Source organism: Macaca nemestrina, chromosome X (genome assembly GCF_043159975.1).
Source record: "Macaca nemestrina isolate mMacNem1 chromosome X, mMacNem.hap1, whole genome shotgun sequence".
In the NCBI taxonomy this organism is placed as follows: domain Eukaryota; kingdom Metazoa; phylum Chordata; class Mammalia; order Primates; family Cercopithecidae; genus Macaca; species Macaca nemestrina.
The window spans coordinates 5,488,393-5,510,916 of NC_092145.1; the positions used below are offsets into that span (position 1 = coordinate 5,488,393).

The 22,524-nt window shown below is 41.5% G+C and overlaps 1 protein-coding gene across 19 annotated transcripts in view; it reads right to left on the minus strand.

Annotated features, from left to right (window-relative positions):
* LOC105495896 (mastermind like domain containing 1) overlaps positions 1–22,524 on the minus strand; it is a 144,499-nt gene that overhangs the window by 118,689 nt on the left and 3,286 nt on the right. Inside the window, exon 1 of one of the 19 annotated variants that reach the window (XM_011765820.3) lies at positions 15,046–21,852. The exons of the other annotated variants lie outside the window; for them this stretch is intronic. The gene's annotated coding sequence lies outside the window, so the exon portion shown is untranslated. Of the gene's footprint in view, positions 1–15,045; positions 21,853–22,524 lie in introns of those variants that run through there. 19 annotated transcript variants of the gene reach the window in all.

A 22,524-nucleotide genomic window follows, 5' to 3' on the forward strand; every position in this document is an offset into this window, starting at 1 on the left:
TACATTAGGAAAAAGGAAAGGTATCAAATTAATATCTAAGCTAAATCAATCATGTAAGCTTATACTTTAAGAATCTAAGAAGTGCAAAATATATCCAAAGCAGCAGAAGGTAAGAAATAATAAAGATAAGATAAAAATCAATGGAATTGAAAATAGAAAAGTATGAGAAAATCAATGAAACAAAAAGCTAGTTTTTTTTAAAGGTCAATACAATTGACATCTAGCAAGATTGAAAAGAGAGAAGATACAAATCACTACTATCAGAAATGAAACAGAGAATATCACAGATCTGACAGAAATCAAAAGAATAATAAGGGAATATTACCAAAAACTCTACACAGAAATTTGACAACTTAGGTAAAATGGACCAATTCCATGCACAGCACAAAGTACCAAAATAAACAATTTGAATAACACTGACACTATTAAGGAGGTTGAATTCATAATTGTAACACTCCCTCCAAAAATCTCCAGACCTACATGGCTTCATTGAAGAATTTTATTAAACATTGAAAAAGTAAAACCAAACCAATTCTGCACATTCTCTTCTGAAAAATAGAAGAGCAGGGAACACTTCCCAATCCATTTTTTTTTTTTTTTTTTTTTTTGAGACGGAGTCTCGCTCTGTCGCCCAGGCTGGAGTGCAGTGGCCGGATCTCAGCTCACTGCAAGCTCCGCCTCCCGGGTTCACGCCATTCTCCTGCCTCAGCCTCCCGAGTAACTGGGACTACAGGCGCCCGCCACCTCGCCCGGCTAGTTTTTTGTATTTTTTTAGTAGAGACGGGGTTTCACCGTGTTAGCCAGGATGGTCTCGATCTCCTGACCTCGTGATCCGCCCGTCTCGGCCTCCCAAAGTGCTGGGATTACAGGCTTGAGCCACCGCGCCCGGCACCCAATCCATTTTATGAAGTTAGTATTACCCTGATATGAAAATCAAAAAGAGTACACAAAAGAAAACTACAGACCAAAACCCCTCATGAATATAGATGAAAAAATTTATAAGAAATTATTAGCTAACTGCCACAACTTAAACAACATGAAATATATAATCTAAATTGCCCTATAAACCTTAAGGAAATGAATTTGTGGTTAAACACTCTTGAAAAGGAAATATTCATACCTAGATGGTTTCACTGGAGAATTTTCCCAGATGTTTAAAGAATTAGTGCCACTTTTACATAATGTCTTCTAGAAAGTAGAAGAGGAAAGAAGAATTCCTAACTCATTTTATAACTCTGATACCAAAATGAGACAAAGACAGTACAGAAAAAGAAAATTACAAATAAATATATTTTATGAACTTAAATTTTTAAAATCAGCAAAAGATTTACAAATAAAATTCAGGAATGTATAAAAAGAATAATACACCATGACCAAGCAGAGTTTATCTCGGGATTACAAGGTTGGTTCACCATTTGGAAATACTCCATGTTATCCACAATATTAACAGTTTAAAAAAGAAAAATCACAGGATCACATCAGTTGATGCAGAAAAAGCATTTAGCAAATTTAACATCCATTTATAATAATAATAAAAAACTCAGAAAGCTAGGAACAAAAGAGAACATCCTCAACTTGATAACGAGCATCTACAAAAACTTTACAGATAATATTTTACAATCGTCCCTTGGTATACGTGAAAGATTGGTTCCAGGACACCTCATATATCAAAATCCACACATACTACAGTCCTACAGTCAGCCCTTCAGAACCTATGTATAAGCAAAGTCAGCCCTCTGTATACGCATCCTGCAAATACTGTATTTTCACAAATATTAGAAAGCAGTTTGGCTTAAAAAATGTCAAGATAACAGGAGAAAGCAGCTTCTGTTGACTAAGAGGTAGCAGAGATGTTCCCAGACACCATTTCTTTGGTTTTTTTACTGCTTGTTATTACCGTGTAAAAACTGGGTGACAGTTTAGGAGAAAGACTGTTGTAAAAGAAGAGTGACAACCAAGAATTTTTTGATCATTAAATCAGATTTTATAAACAGTGGAAGGAGCATGGACTTAAAACAAGGCATGTTTATTCAGTTTTGTCAAAATTTTACCAAAATATGTGATATATATTTATACTAAAACTATATAATCCTTAGATTTAGAAAAGCAATCAGTTAATGTGTTACATATTAAACACAGGTACAAGTTGGAAATTGTAGAAAATTGAAAGAAAACGTAAGACAAAATTAATGTCTATAGTAGGGAATAAAAGAGTTTAAGATATTTAAAAATTATGTGTATTTTCTTGTCTTTTACATAAATCATTTTTGAAAAGTATGCTGAAAATTTATATGAGTAATATTAGTTATGATTTATTTTTCAATATAATTTGAAGATTCTTTGTTACCCAAAAAAAAGAAAGAAGGAAAGAAAAAAGAAAATCATTGATAAGAAAGGATATCTGCCTGAACAGGATTTAATGCAGGTGAAAGTGCCTTTTACTAGAAAAAAAAATGCCATAAAGGACATTTAGTAGTAAGGAAGAGAAGCGAGCACCAGGATTTAAGGCAGGAAGGGATAGTCTAACTTTACAATTTTGGGCAAAGGCAGTCAGGTTCATGATCAGGGCTGTCCTTATCTATAAAGGTGCTAACCCCTGAGCCTGGAAGGGGAAAGATAAACACCAGCTGTCAATCTTTTTGTTGCATGCAAGAAGGCCCGGACAATAAAAAAAATTTTTTTCTGGATTGGTTCCATCGATCCTTTGTCCCTAAAGAAAGGAAGTACCTTGTCAGTAAGAGACTGCCTTTTAAAGTTCTTTTGATATTGGACAATGCTCCTGACTACTCAGAACTCCATGGGTTCAACACAAGGTGTTGAAGTGGTCTACTTGCCCCCAAACAAAATTCTAATTCAGCCTTAGATCAGGGGGTCATAAGGACTTCTAAGACTCACCACACATGGTACTCTATAGAAAGATTGTCAGTGTTATGGAAGAGAACCCCAATAGAGAGAATATCATGAAAGTCTGGAAGGATTACACTATGAATGTGCCATCATTGTTTAGAAAAACCTGTGAAAGCCATCAAGCCTGAAACAGTAAATTACTGCTGGAAAAAACAACTGTGTCCAGATGTTGTGCATGACTTTACAGAATTTATGACAATAAACAGGGAAATTATGAAAGAGGTTGTGGACATGGCAAAAAAAAAAAAAAAGATGGGGGTTGAAGGATTTCAATATATGGATCTTGGAGAAATTATAGAGCTAATAGACACCATGCCAGATGAAATAACAGAAGACAACTTTACAGAGATGAGTGCTTCTGAACCAGCGTCGGACCATGAGGACAAAGACCTAAAAGAAGCAGTGCCAGAAAGCAAATTGACATTAGACAATTGAGCAGAAGGGTTCTGATTACTCAAGACATCTTCTGACTTCCTTTACAGCATGAACCCTTCTATGATACAGGACCTGAAGCTAAAGCAAAAGATGAAAGAAGGATTGGTATTATATAGAAACATTTTTTAGAGAAATAAAAAAGCAAAAAGTTAGAGAGAAATTATGATGTATTTCCAAAAAGTTGCACTGAGTGTGCCTGCCTCTCCTGCCTCCTCTTCCACCTCCATCACTTCTGCCTCTGTCACCCCCAAGACAGCAAGAGCAACCCCTCCTCTTCCTCCTCCTCCTCAGTCTACTCAACATGAAGATAACAAGGATGAAGACCTTTTTGATGATTCCATTTCATTTAGTGAATAGTAAATATGTTTTCTCTTCCATATGATTTACTTAATAACCTTTTCTTTTCTCTAATTTACTTAATTGTAAGAACAAAGTATATAATACATATAATATACAAAATATGTGTTGTTTATGTTATTGGTAAGGCTTCCAGGCAACAGTAGGCTATTGGTAGTTAAGTTTTTGGGAAGTCAAAAGTTATAAGTGGATTTGTGCCTATGCAGGGGGTTGGTACCCCTAACCCCTATGTTATTCAAGCATAAACTCTGTGTGTGTGTGTGTGTGTGTAGTATTGTTCAGACATAAAGAAGAAATCCTGCCATTTTCAACAACATGGATGAACCTGCATGACCTGAAGTGGAAATAAGTCAGACAAAGAAGACAAATAATATATGGCCTCACTTATATGTAGAAATTTAAAATGCTGAACTCCTAGAAGCAGAGAGTAGAATAGTGGTTGTCAAGGTCTTGGGGGTGGGAGAAATGGGAAGATCTTGGTGAAAGTGTATAAATTTCAGTTATAAAATGGGTAAGTTCTGGGAATCTAATGTACAGCATGGTGACTATAGTCAATAGTACTGCATTGTTTCCTTGAAACTTGCTAAGATGGCAGATTTTAAGTGGCCTCACCACATATATACACAAAAAAATGGTAACTATGAGAGGTAACAGATGTGTTAATTTGATTGTAGTAATCATTACACAATATTTACATATATCGAATCATGCACACCTTGAATATACACAATTTTTATTAATTAAACATTTTAAAATGTAAAAACTCAAAATGGAAGATAAATCTAAATGTGAGAACTACAACTATAAAACTCTTGGAAGAAACATAGAAATATATCTTTGACTTTGAGTTAAGAAATAGTTTCTTAGATATGATACAAAAAGCACAAGTGAGAAAAGAAAAACTAAATAAATTAGCTTTCATCAAAATTAAAATTTTTGTGCTGTGAATAATACCATCAAGGAAGTGTAAACATGACCCACAGAATGGGAGCAAATAGTTGCAACTCTTATATCTGATGAAGGTCTAGGATTCAGAATATATAAACAATGCTTACAGTTCAATAATAGAAAGACAAATAATCCAATTTAAAAATGGGCAAAGGCTCTGCATGAACACTTCTCTAAAGAAGATATACAAATGGCCAATAAAGCACGTGAAAAGATGTTTAAAATCATAGCCAACAGGGAAATGCAAATCACAATCATAATGAAATACCACTTTATGCTCACTAGAACAGCTATAATAAAAAAGACAGAAATGCACAAGTGTTGGCAAGGATGCAGAGAAACTGGAACCCTATATATTGTTGGTGAGATTGTTAAATGGCACAACTACTTTGGAACAGTTTGGCAGTTCCTCAAAATGCTAAACACAGAGTTACCATACAAGGCAAAAATTCCATTCCTAGGTATATGCCCAAGAGAAATGAAAGCATATGTCCACACAAAAACTTGTACATGAATGTTAACAACAGCATTATTCATAAGAGTCAAAAAGTGATAACAGCTCAAATTTCTATCAACAGATGAATGGAGAAACAACATAGGGTGTATCACAAATAATATATGGAATATTATTTGGCAATGAAAAAGAATGAAGTACTAATAGATGCTACAACATGGATGAAACTTGAAAACATTATGCTAAGGGAAAGAAGTCAGTCACAAAAGGCTATTTATCTTATGGCTTCAGTCATAGGAAATGCCTAGAATAAGTAAATCCATATAGACAGAAAGCAGATTAATAGTTACTAAGGGCTTGGGCAGGGGGTAATCGAGGATGTTTGCTAATGGATATGTGGTTCCTTTACAGGGTAACTAAAATATTCTGAAATTAGATACTGGTGATGATGGTACAACTATGAATATACTAAAAGCCACTGAACGGAATACTTTAAATGGGTGAATTCTGTGGTATGTGAATGATATCAATAAAACTGTGTTTCAGAGAACACATACCATTTACAACTGCTGCATAGAAAATGCAATACTTAGATATTAAATATAATATAATGTGTATAGAATCTGCATCCAGAAAGTTACAAAATGTTTTTGTAAGAGATAAAGACTCCTGCACATATATCCTGGAACTTAAAATAAAATAAAATATAAAAAACAAAAGAGGAGCACAGTGAGATTTCCTGTGACCTATTAAAACCCATAAAATTTATCAAAGAAATTTACATACAAAATAAATCTTGATAGTAGTTCCAATCACAATAAATTATACTTGCAACTGACATCTATAAGCAATCTCTTTTCTCTCTTTAAAAACTCTATATTTTCTTTATGAAAATAGTGATTTTTTAAAACTGTACTCTAAAAGGGACAAAATATTTGTAATCTGAAGTGTTTCAAATTTTGTACTCTATTGCTTCAGTCTTATACTATATCAACAGGTATGAATACATTTATAAGAATATATTTAAAATATTTTCACTTATTGTATTTCCCTTGAAAATATTGACATTTTTGAATTTTAATTAAAAAACTCAGAAAAAAAGGGTTGAACATTAAATAGAAATAATAATAAACACCTTTTTTGCGCTCATAAAAAAATAAAGACCTAAATAAATGAGGAGACATACTATGTTTACTGCCTAGAAGACTCAACATAGTAAAGATGTCAATTCCTGAACTGACCTATAGGTTTAATGCAATTCTCATCAAAATCCCAGCAAAGTTTTTTGCAGACATAGACAAGGTTGTTCTACAATACACGGAAAGGCACAAGTCCTAGGCTAAAACAATTTTGAGAAACAAGGATACAATGGGAGGAGTGCCTTTACCCAGTATTAACATTTTTATATGGCTACATTAATCAAGACTGTGTGGCATTGGCAGAGGGATAGACACATAGATCAGTGGAGCAGAATAAGGAGCCCAGAAATAGACCTATAAAAATGTATCCCACTAATTTTTGACAAAGGTGTAAAAGCAATTCAGTGAGGTGGGGATAGCCTTTTCAACAAATGCTACTAGAGCCATTGAGCATCCTTAGGCAAAAAAATAATAAACATCAACCTAAACCTCACACCTTATACAAAAATCAACTCAAAATCGATTATGGCCTTAAATGTGTAACCATCAAACTTAAAAAATATTAGAGAAAGTTTTCAGGACCTAGGACTTGGTGTAGAGTTCTTAGACTCAACCACAAAAATCTGGCCCCCAAAATAGTCTTTCTGTGAAAGAACCTATTAAAAGGATGCAAAGATAAGATGCAGACTGAGAGAAAGTATTTTCAAATTACATATTGGACAAAGTACAAGTATCTAGAATATATAAAGAACTTGCAAAACTCAACAGTAAAAAAAAAGAGAAAAAATGCAAATAATCCAACTGGAAAATGGGCCAAAGTCATGAACAGACATTCCACGAAGTTATATGGATGAAAAATAAACTCCAAAAAATATGTTCAATCTCATTAGGCATTAGGGAAATGCAAATTAATATGACAATGACATGTCTCTACACACCTGTGAGAATGGACTACTCCTGTATTGCACTACACCACTATCAGAATTATGCTGAGTGAAAAAAGCCAGTCTCAAGAGATCACAGGCTATATGATTGAATTTACATAACATTCTTGAAATAACAAAACTATAGGAATGGAGAACAGATTAGTGGTTAGTTGCCGTGGGTTCAGAACTTGGGGTGGAGCAGATCAGGAGGGAAGTGCGTTTGGTATAAAACAGCAACACAAAGGATTGCATATCCTTGTGGTGATGGCACTATTCTTTTTCTTGACTGTGGTCACATGACTCTACACATTTGATAAAACTGCTCTGAATTAAATACTCACACATGTACAAAAATAAGTGCATGTATAACTGGTAAAATCTGAATAAGGTGGATGGAGCGTATCAGTGTGAGTGTTCTGGTTGTGAACTCGGTGAAGGGTAAATAGGATCTTTCTAGTATTGTTTCCTAAAACTGTATGTGACCCTACAATTATCTCAAAATAAAAGGCTGTTAAAAATCACAATAAAGCCTCTATAATTAAAACAGTGTGGTACTGGAAGAAGAATAGGCAAATTGACCAGAGGAATAAAATATGCATCTAGAAATAGACCCAAGTATATGTGGAAACTGAATATATAATAATGGTGACTTTTCAAATCACTGGAGCAAGATGAACATTTGTAAAATGGGGCTGTGATAGCTGGGTAGTCTTTTGAAAAAAGGGAAGGGGATGGGTGCAGTAGCTCATGCCTATAATCCCCAGCACTTTGGGAGGCTGAGGCAGGAGGATCGCCTAAGCCCAGGAGTTCGAGACCAGCTTGAGCAACATAGCAATACCCCCTCTCTACAAATCATAAAAAAAATAAAAACTTAGCTGAATGTGGTTGTGGCACACCACCCTGCCACTGACTATAAGTATGCCACTGCACTCCGGCCTGGGTGACAGAGTGAGACCCTGTCTCTAAAAAAGAAAAAAAAAAAAAAAGAGAAACAAACAAAAAGAAAAAAGGAAAGAGGCAAAGTAAGATCCCTCCCATATACCGTTCGTAAGAATAAACTCCAAATGGATTAGGAATCTAAATGTAAAACATGAAACCATACAAATACTGGAAGAAAATTGGGTGAATTTCTCTTTAAACTGGATGTGAGGAAAGGCTTTCGAACTGGGATTCAAATCCAGATATGATAAAAGAAAAGACTGATATTTGACAACATAAAATTTTTTTTTGCATAGCAAAGAAAAACAAACATTGAAAAAAACACAAACCAATTAAGTGAAATTACTTGCAACATATATCACAAATAAAGAAAGCTAATATACCTAACACAGAAAAATACTCTTAAAATTGAGGGTAAAAGACTAAAAACCCAATAGAAAAAGGGAGAAAAGACATGAACAGATAATTCACACACATAAAAATATCCAAAGGGCTCTTAAGCATATGAAAAGATGTTGCAAGCCACTCATAATTAGAAAAATGCTAATTAAACTACACTGAGATACAATTTCTCACCTATCAGATTTGTAAAAATTAAAAAGTAAAGCAAATACTTTGTTGGTGAGGCTTGGGGGAAAAAAACACTCTCATACATTGCTAATGGGAATGCAAATTGGTACAATCTTTCTGGAGGGGAATTTGGCAATACTTAACAAAACTACATTTGTTTTTACATTTTGACACATTAATCCCACCTCTAGAAATTTACTCTTTAAGATATACCTCTAATGATATGAAAATACATATGTATTGGGTTGTTCATTGAGTATTATTTTTATTTGCAAAATATTGGAAACAATCTAAATGACTACACATAGGAGGTTGGTTGAATAATTTATGGTACATCTACACAATGCAGTACTATGCAGCTGTAATGAAAGAATGAAGAAGATCTCTATATGGAGTGATTGGTAGGACATGCATTTGAGTGAACAAGCAAAGCTCGAAAGAGTATCTATATTAAGCCGCCCTTATGTAAGGAAGGGTATAGGAAAATACACAGATATCCGTTCATTTGTGCAAAAAGAAAACAGAAAAACTAATGAAGTTGGTTACTTACAGGAAATGACTGGAATGAGGTGGAAAGGACAGAAGTAATGAGAGAAGTCACTTTTCTGAGGATTTCTTTCTGTACAGTTCTAACTTTTGAAACAATGTTATTATTTCACATGCTCACAGAAAAATAATTAAAATTAGCAAGGAAAGATGGTGGGGAGTGTTGGCGGCAGACAAAAAGGAATCTAAACAGAAACAAGTGAACTAAACCATATTCAAATGACCTCAGTGGGCCCGGGAGATGAACTAGCCCAGGTAAATTTTTAACAGTGTTTGAAGGATACACTCTTACGCAAAGACAAAAAGAATTCTAAACAAATATTGTACTCTTGTTAATTGGCTTCTTCATAGAGTCATGGGTTAGCAACTATGAAACTAGTTTCTGTATATTCTAGGATTAAGCGAGTAAATATATTATGGTAATGGCAGAGAGATTTCTCACTGTTTTGCAAGGAAACTACAAATATGGGAAGGGGAAAGATAGAATGAACTTTGCTGTTGTATTGGTATTTGGAGGTATCAAAGTGAACTCATGGTTTATGGGTAAGTACGGAGGCAGGTAGATAGAGAAACAGATATTACCAAAATAATAAATAAAAAAGGAATAGATATAGATGTGAGTTAATTATTCTCCTAGCTGAGAGGGTTTAGTAACAATGACACATCTGTAGAAATGTGCATGCTCTTAGTACCCAGATCTTAGTTTCTAAATGCCATTCTTCACTAAAAGAAGTTAGGATTCCATGGGAAAATGGCTGATTTTAAGGCTAAGGCAGGGAAAGTACAAGATGAGCCTGGAGCAGATGTGCCAAAAATTAAGGGCATGCTCAAAGGATGATTAGGGGCATGTCAGAAAGACATAGTAACTAGTTTGAAGGAGTTCCCACTGGACACACCTCAGACAATTTGAGCATCAAAATAAATAATAATAGGAAAGGATTATAACTGAAAATAAAAATGCACAAGTCCACCTAATATAAATAAAAGCATAAGTAAATAAATGGGAGTGAAAGAAGAAAAGTTCCTTCTTATAGTAGAAAGTCAACTAATAATCGTAGAATGGATGATGGAATCAGAAATTCATTAGTTGGCAACCAGCATGATAATCTTGCCTCAGGCACAGACCATCAATAAATGCTAAGCTAGTGAGTGAAAGTTTGAGGTGTAGTAGGATACTAACAGCTTCAAAATATATTTATTTCCCCAAGATACTAATTAATGGCAAGGAGAAGAAATAGAAACTGGACAGTGGAGATATCTGGCAGACATCACCTTAACCAAGTGATCAAAGTGACAATCACCAGGAATAGGATGAATGGAACTAACATCGTGGACCTTCTGACGTGATACACTCATGCACAACATCACTTCTGTGGTATTTCTGCCAATAGTACATAACAGTGATCTAACTATGAGGAAACATCAGGCAGCAAACTCAAATTGAGGGACATTATGCAAAATAACTGGCATGTACTCTTCAAAAATGTCAATGCTACAAAACACTAAGACAGATTGAGGAACCATTCCATATTAAGGGACACTAAAGAGACATAACGACTGAGTTATGAGTGCGCTGCATGATCCTGGATTTTCTTTTGCGATAAAGGACATTATTAGGACAATTGGCAAAATCTGAATAAAGCCTTTAGATTAAAATCTTTAGATAGATTAGTACCACTGTTAGTTTCCTGCTTTTGATCAATACCTGTGCTTATGCAGGAGAACGTTTTAGGAAATGTTAGGAAATATATATTGCAGTATTTGGAGATAAAAGAGCATCATACCTACAATTTGTTCTCATAAAGTTCAGAATAAAATGGTGTGTGTGTGTGTGTGTGTGTGAGAGAGAGAGGTGGTACATAAAACATAGAATGTGGTAAAATTGCAACTTTTGGGGAATCGAGTGAAAGGTAGTTAAACATTATTTGTATTATTCTTGCAAATATTCTGAGAGTCTGAATTTATGTCAAGTGAAAAATTAAATTAAAAAAAGGGTTAGAAGTGATCAATTAATCTCCTAGGGAGAAGGTATTGAGATCAAAGATTGAAGGCCTGAGGGGAAACCAGTAGAAAATGCTCACAGCTGATGGGTGAGTTTCAAAGAAGCAGCAGGACAGGAGTCTCCAGGCACAGTAGGCATTCAAAAAATGGTAACTGTTGTTTTGATAAATTTCAGAAAGTACTAGTTCATCTCAGAGATATATACCTCCTAACTCTTTCAGAAACATCACTAAATATTGCCTCTAGAAAGGATTTAAAGGTCATGTACTGTACTGGTCAAGTCACATCTTCCAAATATAACAATCCAACATAATAAGAGGAAAATTCTACAAAGCCCCTTTAGCTCAGCCTCCTCATTGTAACAGTAGGAACCGTGAGGCCCAGAGAGGGGAAAGGACCTGCCCAAGGTCACACAGCAAGGCAGTAGAGCTGGGCCAGGCACCAGGGTGCCTCCCTCCCAGGCCAAGGCCTCTCTGACTCTGCACCTCCATACAGTCTGGCTTCAGGCCAGAGGAGTGGATGGCTGGGAACCAGACAAGAGGTAGCTGGGATGGCCCTGAAAGATACAGTCCCAAACTTGGTGGCTGTTTGGGAATGAGTGGGGCACATTTTGTGAACACCCTGTAAGCTATAGGTGGCCAACATATTTATGTGATTAAAAATACAAAATAAGACTGAATACGCTGGGTGCAAACAGTTGAGAAACTAAAAGCTTCTTTTAGACAAGACAAACTGTTACTTACTACAAAAATAAGGGTGGAGTGGCTTGGGATTTTTTTTTTTTTTTCATAATGAAAAGTAGCAAATATGAAGTCAAACCTAAAACAGCCCATCAGTTTGAAATAAAATAAATCCAAATAACAGGCCCGTAAGGACCACCCCCCAATATTCAAAAAATCTGTTTTATTTTAAATTAGGCATTGGTACAAGACCAACAAAATTAAATATTTACTGCTAACAGAGAACTCTTGGATGTTGGGGGCAGGGGTGGAGAACAAAAATTCCTTTCTGATAAGCTAGTATCTGATAGCTAGAAATCAGAATCACTCAGCCCTATATTCTGCTGACTGCAGGTCCCACATGGAGTTGAGGGCCTGGAGGCTTCTTCTGTAAGGTCCTAGGACGTGCGGTGTGGGGCAAGCAGTGGGTTGCAAGGTGGACCTCCTGGGTCCTGGACCACCTCAACTGTGAGCAGCTTGCCAGGGAAGCCTGGGCAAGCATGATATTTTTCTTCAGCTGCAGCATCCTCATGCATAAAACAAGGGGTCTCTAAAGGAATTTCCATTTTTTTTCTATTATTTGGTCCTACATAAATACATTTCAACTCTTTGTCTTTAGCTAAAACTTCTAAAACTGTTATCACTTATATAACAGTCACAGTCCCCACCTACCCAAACCAAAATACAACTCCATGCTTTCAAGTCTCTGGTAATTTCAAAAAGAACAAATTATTACTTATCCTTTTCAAATATTTTAAGTAACTTAGAGTTTAACTTGCTATTGGAGAATTATGGAATGCCAGAGCTGGAGGAGCCTTTTGGATGCCCCTAGACCATTCCTTCATTGTACAGATGGGGAAAATGATGCCCAGTCCAAGGAAATAGCTTGCCCCAAGTGCCATGGCTAGTTGGTATCAAAGCTGAAGTCGGACCACTTGCCGGTGGCCCCCAGGTGGGTATTCTTCCCACCGTAGCACCAGGGACTCCTCCCAGACTCAGAAAGCTGGTCTGAAACAGTGAATCTTCCAAAGGGCAACCACCCACTGCCAAACTTTCCAATTTACAAACGACTCTCATTTTGTTTGATGACATGACGGTACCTAAAATTCCTGGGTGGCATCTGCTTTCAATTGACTTGCACGATTCCTCTCCCTCCAGATTAATAATGAAATTAAGGGTGAGATGCTCTGGCCAAGGATGGGAATGGGAGCCACTCTGCGTAGTGACCCTGTACTAAGCACTCATTTTCAACATGATCTCCACTTAACTATCCCTGGCTTGGTTTGGTTGGGTTGGTTTAACAAAAGAAAGAATGGGTAGGGAGATACCTCAATATGTTTGCAAGACAATTCAAAGCAAAAACAGTTCTCCTCTCTTTCTAAAGGAGAGGGAGAGCCCAAGCTCCTAGCAACACATTTCTTTCCGAAAGGTTCCTAAAATCCACATGGGGTGGGGGAAGGGACTAAAAAGCTCTGCAAATATGTGGCTGCCTCCACTTTGGAACTGCATAGCAACAGGCTCAGCAAGGCCAGGATCTCCCTCTGAGGGTTCAAAGGGCTTTCCAAACCTGCTCTTTACTTTCTAGGGCTGACTTTGAGGACCTGAGCATTCATTAGGGCCAGGTTAATATGATAATGGGCTTGTGTTTCTAGAAGAACTGAAAATACACTATTGTGAGGAGTCAGAGAACTTGGAAGGTACACAGGATCAACAAGGGCCAAGGAAATGTCTTCCTGACTTGTCATGAGACCCAGGGCCAGCACCTGCTCCTCTCTGGGCCTCAGTTTCCCCATCTTTGATATACAAGCCCTCGTGGCCTTGCCATGAGAAGACTTTCCACACTTCCAGGGTTCGATGGGGAAGGTCGTGGCGGGCTATTTGAATGGAGTCCAGCCATCCTCCTCCCTCCTAAGCAGACCCCCCATATCACACCAGCAGGCCCAACCTGAGGCTCCTTTCCAAAGGGACACAACCCCACTTCCTCAGGATAGGGCCCTGGAAAGATCCTGGGGTAAGACTACTTACCAGTTTTCATGGGGGTCTGGCTAGGCCCTTTCAGTGCCTATGAGAGAGACACACAGGATCCACTTTACCTTCTCATGCCCGTTGTGACAGTACTGAAATGTGAAAAACCAAACAACTATCGGCCTCCTCAGATCCCATTTCCTCACTTCTGCAGCAGGCAAATGTGGAACCTCCTCAAGGCACTGGGCTGGCTACACACATCCTTGACCGATTCTGGAACTGCCAAGGGCTGGGTAATTGGGGTCTCTAAAACTGTCTAGATCCTGGACACACTGCATGCTCTCTGAGGTCCCTCCCAAGCCAGAGTCTCTTGAATGCTAGTTTGCCTGGGTGTAACTTATGCAGTATCAAAGAAAGGGACAAAGTGACTTTTCAAGTCAAAAGAAACCTGATTTTCTTTTGTTAAATTTCTGACATCGAATGGAAAGGCAAAATAAATAAATAGTAAACACTAACACTAAAGAGAGCAACCCATGAGTGTGCCCTGAGCCTGATATTTACAAGACCACCTCACCAACACCATCTCTTTTGAATCTCCCACAATGCTCCAAACTTGGTGGAACTGACATTCTGATATTTCCATCTGACAACTGAGGGCACTGAGACTCAGGCAGGTTCACAGACTTGCCTAAAATCCCATAGTTGGTCAATGTCTCCTGCTGAAGGGAAAGCTCATATTGAGGCATTCTTAACCTGTGACAAAAGATCCCTGAGAGAACCATGAGTGGGCTTAAGGCCTAGTGGTGCCTTAAATTAGAAGCAACACTGCATGTTATTTTTCCATTGTCTAAGGAGAAGACCCAGAGCTTTCATCAGATTCTCAAAGAAGTATATGATCCCTAAGAGACAAAGAGCCACCCCTGCTTCAGAGGATCGGGAGTCATTTTTGTTATGATTTGAGGTTCAAGAGACCAGTTGCAGTTAGCTTCCCCAAGGGCAAGCTCAGAAAACCTTGGCAGCCAGGTAGTTCTCTAACTCATAAATAGGACCAGCTTTATGCCAGGCATGGTACCATTTGGTGGGGTGGAGGGTGGGGTGTGGGAAAAGAGGGCTTCCCTAAGCCCTGAACACCTCCTTACCTGTGCCCTAAACAGCAGATTCTCTCCAAGGCATGGTAACTCTTGCATCTTTTAATTCAAGCTGGAGGCTCCAGATTCTCCAGAGGAAGGGAATCCCACTAAGGTACAGCGGGCTGAGGATGGCATCTTTCTAGGTAAGGTGGAGAGGGGGTGTGAGAAGCAGGAGGCAGATCTAGAAACCAGGAAGGAAAAGGTGGGAGTACTGAACCTCAACTCGATTTGCTCGGGATTTGACAGCCAAAGGCATGGCTGAAAAGGCCAGTGAGCCTATCCCCAGCCATATGTAGAACACGGCTTCAGACCTAGCCTTTGCTATCTTGGCAAAGTTCTACTCCTGAGAGAGGGTGAGTGTGTGAGTGTGTCTGTGTGTGTGTGTGTGTGTGTGTGAGTGAGAGAGAGAGAGAGAGACAGAGAGAAAGAGAGAGAGCTCTTCACAACCGCCTGAGCAAGGAGATGAGAACTCAAATGGCTAACCTGGCCATCTCTCAAATCCCAAAAATCAGCTTTGGTGGGCCCAAACTAGGCAACCAACGATGCTGCTAAGGCTCCCAACCAGGGCCTGAGAATGCAATCTTCTCAAGCACCCAGAATGGGGAATTGGCCTCCCACTCTGGGATCCACTGCTGCTGTTTGGGAAGGTGGGGATAAAAGAGATATGTAGGACTGCCAAAGGGCTATTACTGTTGGGGAGTGCTGGTGCAGGTTGCCCAGGAAGAGCAGGCAGGAGGAGGGAGAAAAACCTGCCCAGAGAATCCCCATTAACTTCATCTTGTGATTTCATTGTCACAGCCACTCAGAACAGGTTTGGCCCCAGGGGCAGGCTCTTGGGAGCCTCCGATTTAATAATGTGCTCACCTCATGCTGTGGGCAAGACCTTACCACGAGCCCTATTAGTGGGTGAGAAAGGACTCCCTGGCTGCCCTACTGCACAGGGCATCAGTCATACTCCAAAGCTAACACCCCGGCCATATGCTTGGGTGTTACCTTTGTATCCGGTGCTCCCCAAGTGGATTTGGGCAGTGACACTCCTTGATATTTTCAGGGTTCATTTTGAGAACTGTCATGGCAACTAACATGATAATGCTCTTTACCCCATGGCTGGGGGATCACTAGAAACAACCAGATTGTTCACTTTAACTCGACTGTCAGCACAATTATTTTAACACCAAGTGTGTCAGGTTTGACTCCATATTCCGGAAATTAATTTTAGAGTGGCAGGGAAATAAAATGGCATACTTCTTTGAGCTTTGTTACAACACGTTCATGCAGCAAACTGCGAAGAAAATGTAGTAATTAGAGGTTAAATTAATCCTTGACAGACAAGCGGCTTAGAAACGCTGTGCCCTCCTCCCGAAGCCTAGCATAACGCATGCCAGTCTTTCAGAATTAGACACGCAAACCATGTGATGTTGGCAACTGCACCAAAACTACTGTCCCACTTAAAATTCCAAGGCCGGCGCTGGAACTTCCAGAGGCAGATATTAACACTGAGATCTCATTAAGAGCCAAACCCAAACAACCTCCCACCATTGCCAAAGGAGCCCACCCAGCCAAGCCCTCCACAGGGCTGGCTGCCTGACTCTCTGACAGCAACTCAAAAACGAGACACACACTCCCTTCTAATTCTTAATTTACAATCTCCATTCTCCAGCTACTTCCAGACTTCAAGTTCAGATTCTAATATGACCCTTTGCTGTCCTAACGATGCTGAGCAAAGCACACATTGATACAGGGCAGATTATATTACACCACAGTTACAAGCGCTCCACCTCCACTGGCTGCATTTCTTTTTACCACATTTGCTCTGCCTCAAAAGGAAAGCCTGTCTGCCCACACATGGGTGCAAAATGGATGTTCTACACTCGACTGAGAGCTAGAGACCAGGGTTCTGTCAACTTTGGGCTCCCTTTACTATGGCCCTAGGAAAGTCAGACGCTTCTCTGGGTCTCAGTTTCCTCTTCCGTAAAATCATGGGGTTTTACTCTTCCAGCTGTAAGATTCTCCATCTTTCAATATCTGAGTTTGCAGGTGAGATGGTGTACCTGTGCTAACTATGTACAGGTGCAATGGTCAACCGACTAGCAGAGCCACAGAAAGGAAGGCAGAGCTGGGTCCTGTCTTCCTCCTCCGCACTCTGTCCCAGCATGCTGCCGAAGCTGAGGATGGAATTTCAGATTCAAATGCAGGGAAAAATAGAAATGCACTACTTGTGGGGTGAGGATGGAGCTGGGACAATTGGACCAAGAACTTGGAATTCCTCAACATGTTCAGAATTACTTGACTTTGTTTTTGTCCTGTCTTTATGCTCCAAAGACCCACGCTTTCCTCTCAAAGGTGGACACAAGCTGGGGCCACCAGGTCCTTTTGACCTGGATTCCATTAACTCTCTCGGGTGCTGTGGCCTCCAGTGATCCCTTCCAAAATCAGCAGAAAACGGTCCCTATGGTCTAGTGTCTAGGTACTCGCACAGGTGGAATAAAGGGGAAAAAAATCAATGGCTGGCCTGCTAGGCCCTCTTCCAACAAGATGATATCCTCTGGTCCGCTCCATCCTTCTCTGAACCTCAGGAAACAATTCTCAGCCTTAAGAAAATGGCATTTCCCAAAATCCACTTACTGGTTATTTACTTGGCAGAGCAAGCAGCAGGGCACATGGGAGGGTAAGGTAGCTTCCCACACCCACCCACCAAGGAAATGGGAGTCTGGGAGGCTCCAACTGGGCTGTGCAGAAAGGGGCACTGGCTGTGTCGGGGTCAGAGAGCAGCCGGGCAGGACTGAGTTGCCCCTGGGGTGGAGGGATCCTCCTTCAGCGGCAGAATGAGCCCACTCTTTTGTAGGCCAAGGAAGGGAGGGAGCAGTCTGAAGCTGGGGCCTCAGGGAGGCCCAGGATAGCCAATCTGGGCAAGGAAACCTCTCCTAAACTTTGCAAAGAGCTTTTTGCTTCTTGCTCCCAAACTCTCCTTAGGCCCCGTCTCTGGAAGCCTTTACTCTGGGAGCTCAGTGCCTACAGCCAGGGAGGCCCCTTGCTATCCCCTCCCCCGGGGGTAATATTTTTGAACTGTTTCATATCTGATTGCTTTGGATGTTATAAAGACGTCAGATTTTAGGAGAAAACTTGAGGTTTGAAGGAAACCAGGGAGGCTCTGTGAAGGGGAGAAAGAAAGCAACCAGAGTGGGGGGATGGGAGCAGGGAAATGAGGTAACCCAACTCTTTTGCTTCTGTCTCCCCCTCTGGAAGAAAATGCCCTTGGGGCTTCAGCAGTCCTGGGCTGGTAATTTGGGAGCAGGACCCCACAGGACTATGTACCTGCAATCTTGGCATGTAAATATCCTATAACACAAGCTACTGTTTCTTACTTCCATGGGGAACTCCCTGACTAACTGCCCTGACAGCTCCATGGGGCCTTTTCTTCTTCCTTTGACACCTTTACAGACTAAAGAAAAACAATGACACAACAAAAATAAGAAGTCATAAGCATTTGCAACACAGTCTCTTCAAGTTCATTCTGATTTATGAAATTTCCCTCCTTGAAGTACTGAAGATGTTTAAGGACTCAATGCCTGCAAAACCAGGCCGGTTCCAATTGAGCTTTGCAATGCTTTTTTCCTGCCATACAGTTGACTGGTGCTGCCTAGGTTACCCCTCGGTGGCGTTGTGAGAGGTGTATGATGGGAATTGGTTTATTGTGCTGATCCATAGTAACCAGCTCCTGTTCCTCCATCATTTATCTCCCTCCCCAGCGACATCTGGGTTGGTCTATTCACATTCTCAGCATTCTATCTGCTCCAACAAACACTCAGCCTTTTCTGCTTGGATAAGGAGTTTTTTAGTTACATCCATTATATGTGTATCAACATTTATGGCAGCAAGATAATTGCTAAAGAACTCAGAGGATAAAGAGTCCTTCTTCATAATGTTCACCCCTGCCCCTTTAAAAAATCAATATTAACATCAAGTAGGACAGCAGCAGGTTCTTACATAGCTGCTGTGTCCTCAAAGTTGGAAATGTGATTTTAAAAAAAAACAGCTGGATTAGGAAGAAAAGAAAAGGTTCAACAATGGGTTAAGAACCCACATCCCACTGGTGCACGTGTGTGCAGATGGAAGGCCTTTTTGTCTTTGAAACCTTTGCTAAATAACTGCAAAGCAGCAAATCTGCTCTCCATTAGATGAGTCCTTTGGAAATATGCCAGTCTACTCTAAAGAGTTTAGATCCCGTTATCTGTATACCAACCCAATGATTAGGAGGCCTGCCATCAATAGGAGTATTGGACAAGAGAACCTTTGGGTTGATTTCTGATGTCTGCTGTCGCTGATTCTGGGCTAGAAGTTCACACTTGCAAAAGACACAAAAAGGGGAACACTTCCCACTTTTGTATTGTTTTGATTGGCCTTCTGCCATTTTTTTACTCCTCCTTCTTATCCCTGCCCTTCAAAATACCAGCCCCTTTTTATTATCTGTCTAGCTGTTTCCCGATGACAAGGTTGAGCTTGATGTTTCACTTTCCCAGAAAATGACTATTTCATTCACAAACCACAGTGTTTTAGAACTGGAAGGGACTCAGACTCAGAGGTCATGGGATTGGGGGAGAGAAAGGATGGACTTGTTCAAGATCACTCTGCTAATTAGTGGGCAGAGCTTTCTAGAACACAAGTTTCCCAGCTCCTAGGCTAATGATCTATGCAATGCACTGTTGCAGGAAAAAAAAAAAAAAAATCAGAATCTTTAAAAAAAGGGTTTACTGTATATCGAGTTCCTTTAAAGGAGAGGCATAGTCCAGCTATTTTCAGAAGAACCACTTGTCTAAGACCAGCTTATCCCCTTTCATAACCCCAAATAGTAATTGAGTTTCCTAGGGACCATCCATTAACAGGTGCATTTTATGCCTTTAGGTGACCAATTTAAAAGGGAAGAAATTATATTAAACATGCTGGCTAAGCTAAAAAAAATCCCTTTCCTTAGTAAAAAGGATTGACAATAGTGAATCTCCTACCTTAAGATGCAATGAATGTGTAGCCCCCACCCCCACCCCAGCAACAGGGTATTTCCTGGTGGAGTGTAAAAATTCAATGACGTTCCTATTTCAGCCCACACATCTGTGTCACTGTCAGCGTCAGTGGCAGGAAAACAGACGAAGTCACCCTTTGCTAATGATTTCCTAACATGGAATTTCCTTGTATCTCCTAAAGGCTTTCTTCTTCCAACGCCAAACTGTTCCCCACCCCCACCCCCAACACATTGTACTGAAGAAAAACTGAAAATGGTCACAGCCGGAAGAGGATGATTTTTAAGGAGATCTTGTAAGGAAAAGCTTCAGCTCTTTGTGATATTTTTAAAGGGGGAAAAGGGGGAAAGACTGCTAGTTTTTTCCGAAGCTGAGCAAAACAGAGAGATTTCCTCCCAGGCATCTGGAAATCTCTCAGCCCCATCTCTTTCTTTCTTTTTTCCTGCCTCTTCTGTCCCAAGTTCCACTTTGAGCAACATTCTTACTTCAGTACTGAAAGAAACACTCACACATGGCAGGCAGGCACCGGGAGAGGGCAGCCCCCAGAGCAGAGAGCAGGCATTGGAGAACCACCAAGCACAAAGCGGTATAGGAGCCCATCACTTTTCCCCTCTGGAGAATATCCCATTTAATATGCAAACTGGTCATCAAGTGAAAAGAGGGCTGTTACTTTAAGGGGAAGAAGCTGATTAGCTGCTCTGGCTGGCAGCAAACAGCTGGTCTGTCCGGCAGGTTCAAGGCCATTTCAGCTTCTCTCTTATGGAGGCACCATATGCTCCATCTCGCACATCAGCAGCTTTATTTTCCAATGAACTTGCTCCAGAAGAGAAGCACAAAGGGGGGAGGAGAAGGCAGAACCAGTAGTTTACCCTTTGATTACTTTCTTGTGGTTTTAGATGCAGTTGGGATGTGTGTATGCGCGCAGTTGGTGTGTATGCGCGTTGGGGGTGTTAACGCTTCATCTTCTACTCCAAAGACCAGAGAACAAATGTTTGACCAGCACTTATCGATAACCTCCAGAGATGGGAGGGGAGGGGAGTAAGAGAAAGATATGCAAAAAGGCACAAATAAAACGTCGACATCAGATTAAATGGAAATAGGAGGGGCGGAGGTGGCCAGAGAGCGGTTGGAATCTGACTTCGCTGGGGAGACCCACCAGCCTGAGCTTGGGCCCCGCCCACTTTCCTTATTTGTCACTTTTTTCTTTTCAGTATTCCCTTCCCGAACAAACTCCATGAGAGACACCAACCACTTTGGGGCACAGGGGCGGAGCAGGCCAACAGAATGGCGAAAGGTTACTTCTAACATTATATTTGACATTCCTCAGTGCAAGCCCTGGTTCTCGAAAGTTTTAGGGGGTCGGTTATAAGGGACAAGGACCCGCTAAATCGTCAATCCAACTAAAGCTGGCAGCTTTAGTGCCCGAAGCTGGGTTAGGTGCAGAGGCAGCAGGCCAGCGCGCGGTCCACAGTGGCATGCTCATCCTCACTGCCCGCCTAGGCTACACGAACCCCGGAGGTGGCGGCTCCCACTGCCTCCGCGCCTCCAAACAAAGGGCACTCGAAGAATTTGAGCCCCTGTGTGTGGCGGGGCGGAGGGTGTGGCAGGAGGGCGCGGGAAGAAATGAGGCGTGTAGTCAGACGCGGGTGGCCTAAGCCTCCGAGCTGCCTCCTTCTTCTTAGCCACCGGCGGGCGCGACAGCTGCCCTGAGCTCCGGCAGCGAGGGGCGCCCGCTGCAAAGCGAAACCAGGGAAAGGGCGCCCCCTATGCCCGAGCCCGGCGAGCGCATCGGCGAGTCGCGTCTGCCCACCCCGCTGAGCGCTTGCCGCCTAGGGCCTCTGCGTGCGCCCGCCCGGTCGCAGTGCAGTCCACTGGGCCGTCCGGGCCGCCGGGATTTAGGGTGTCCAGGGCTGGCAGGCTGGGCGTGCAGCGAGGGCCGGGGCTGGGGCTCCGTGCACCTTCCTGGGTTCCCACAGAGGGTCCTCGAAACACAACCCCCTCCCCCATCGCCTACACTTGCCCTCCTGTCCCGAGCGGCTCGAAACCACTTGGAGACAGCCGCCCCCGCCCCCTGCCTCTGCGTCCCTTTCCCCCTTCCCTCTCTCCAGCCTCCTGGGAAACAAAGGGGCTTTTTATAAAGCGGATTGTTGGCGGCGGCGGCGGGGGTGGGAGGGAGCGGGGATCTATAAAGACAAGAAGAGGTGGGAGGGAGGGAGGGAAGGAAAGAAGCTGCGCGGCCTCCAGGGGCCCAGAGCTGCGGTGGCGGCCGGGAAGCCCCGGCGGGTGCACGGTCGACCCCGCCCGGCCGGTGGGCACTCACTCGGGCGGCAACCCACGCCTGCCAAGAGCTGGGCCGCGCCGCTGCGATGTCGCTCGCCGGCTTGCCGCAACCGGGGAACACAATTCCCCAGCCGCGGGCCGGGGCCTCTGGGGGCGGCGCAATTCCCGCGGGGGTCTACCCCGGGAGACCCAG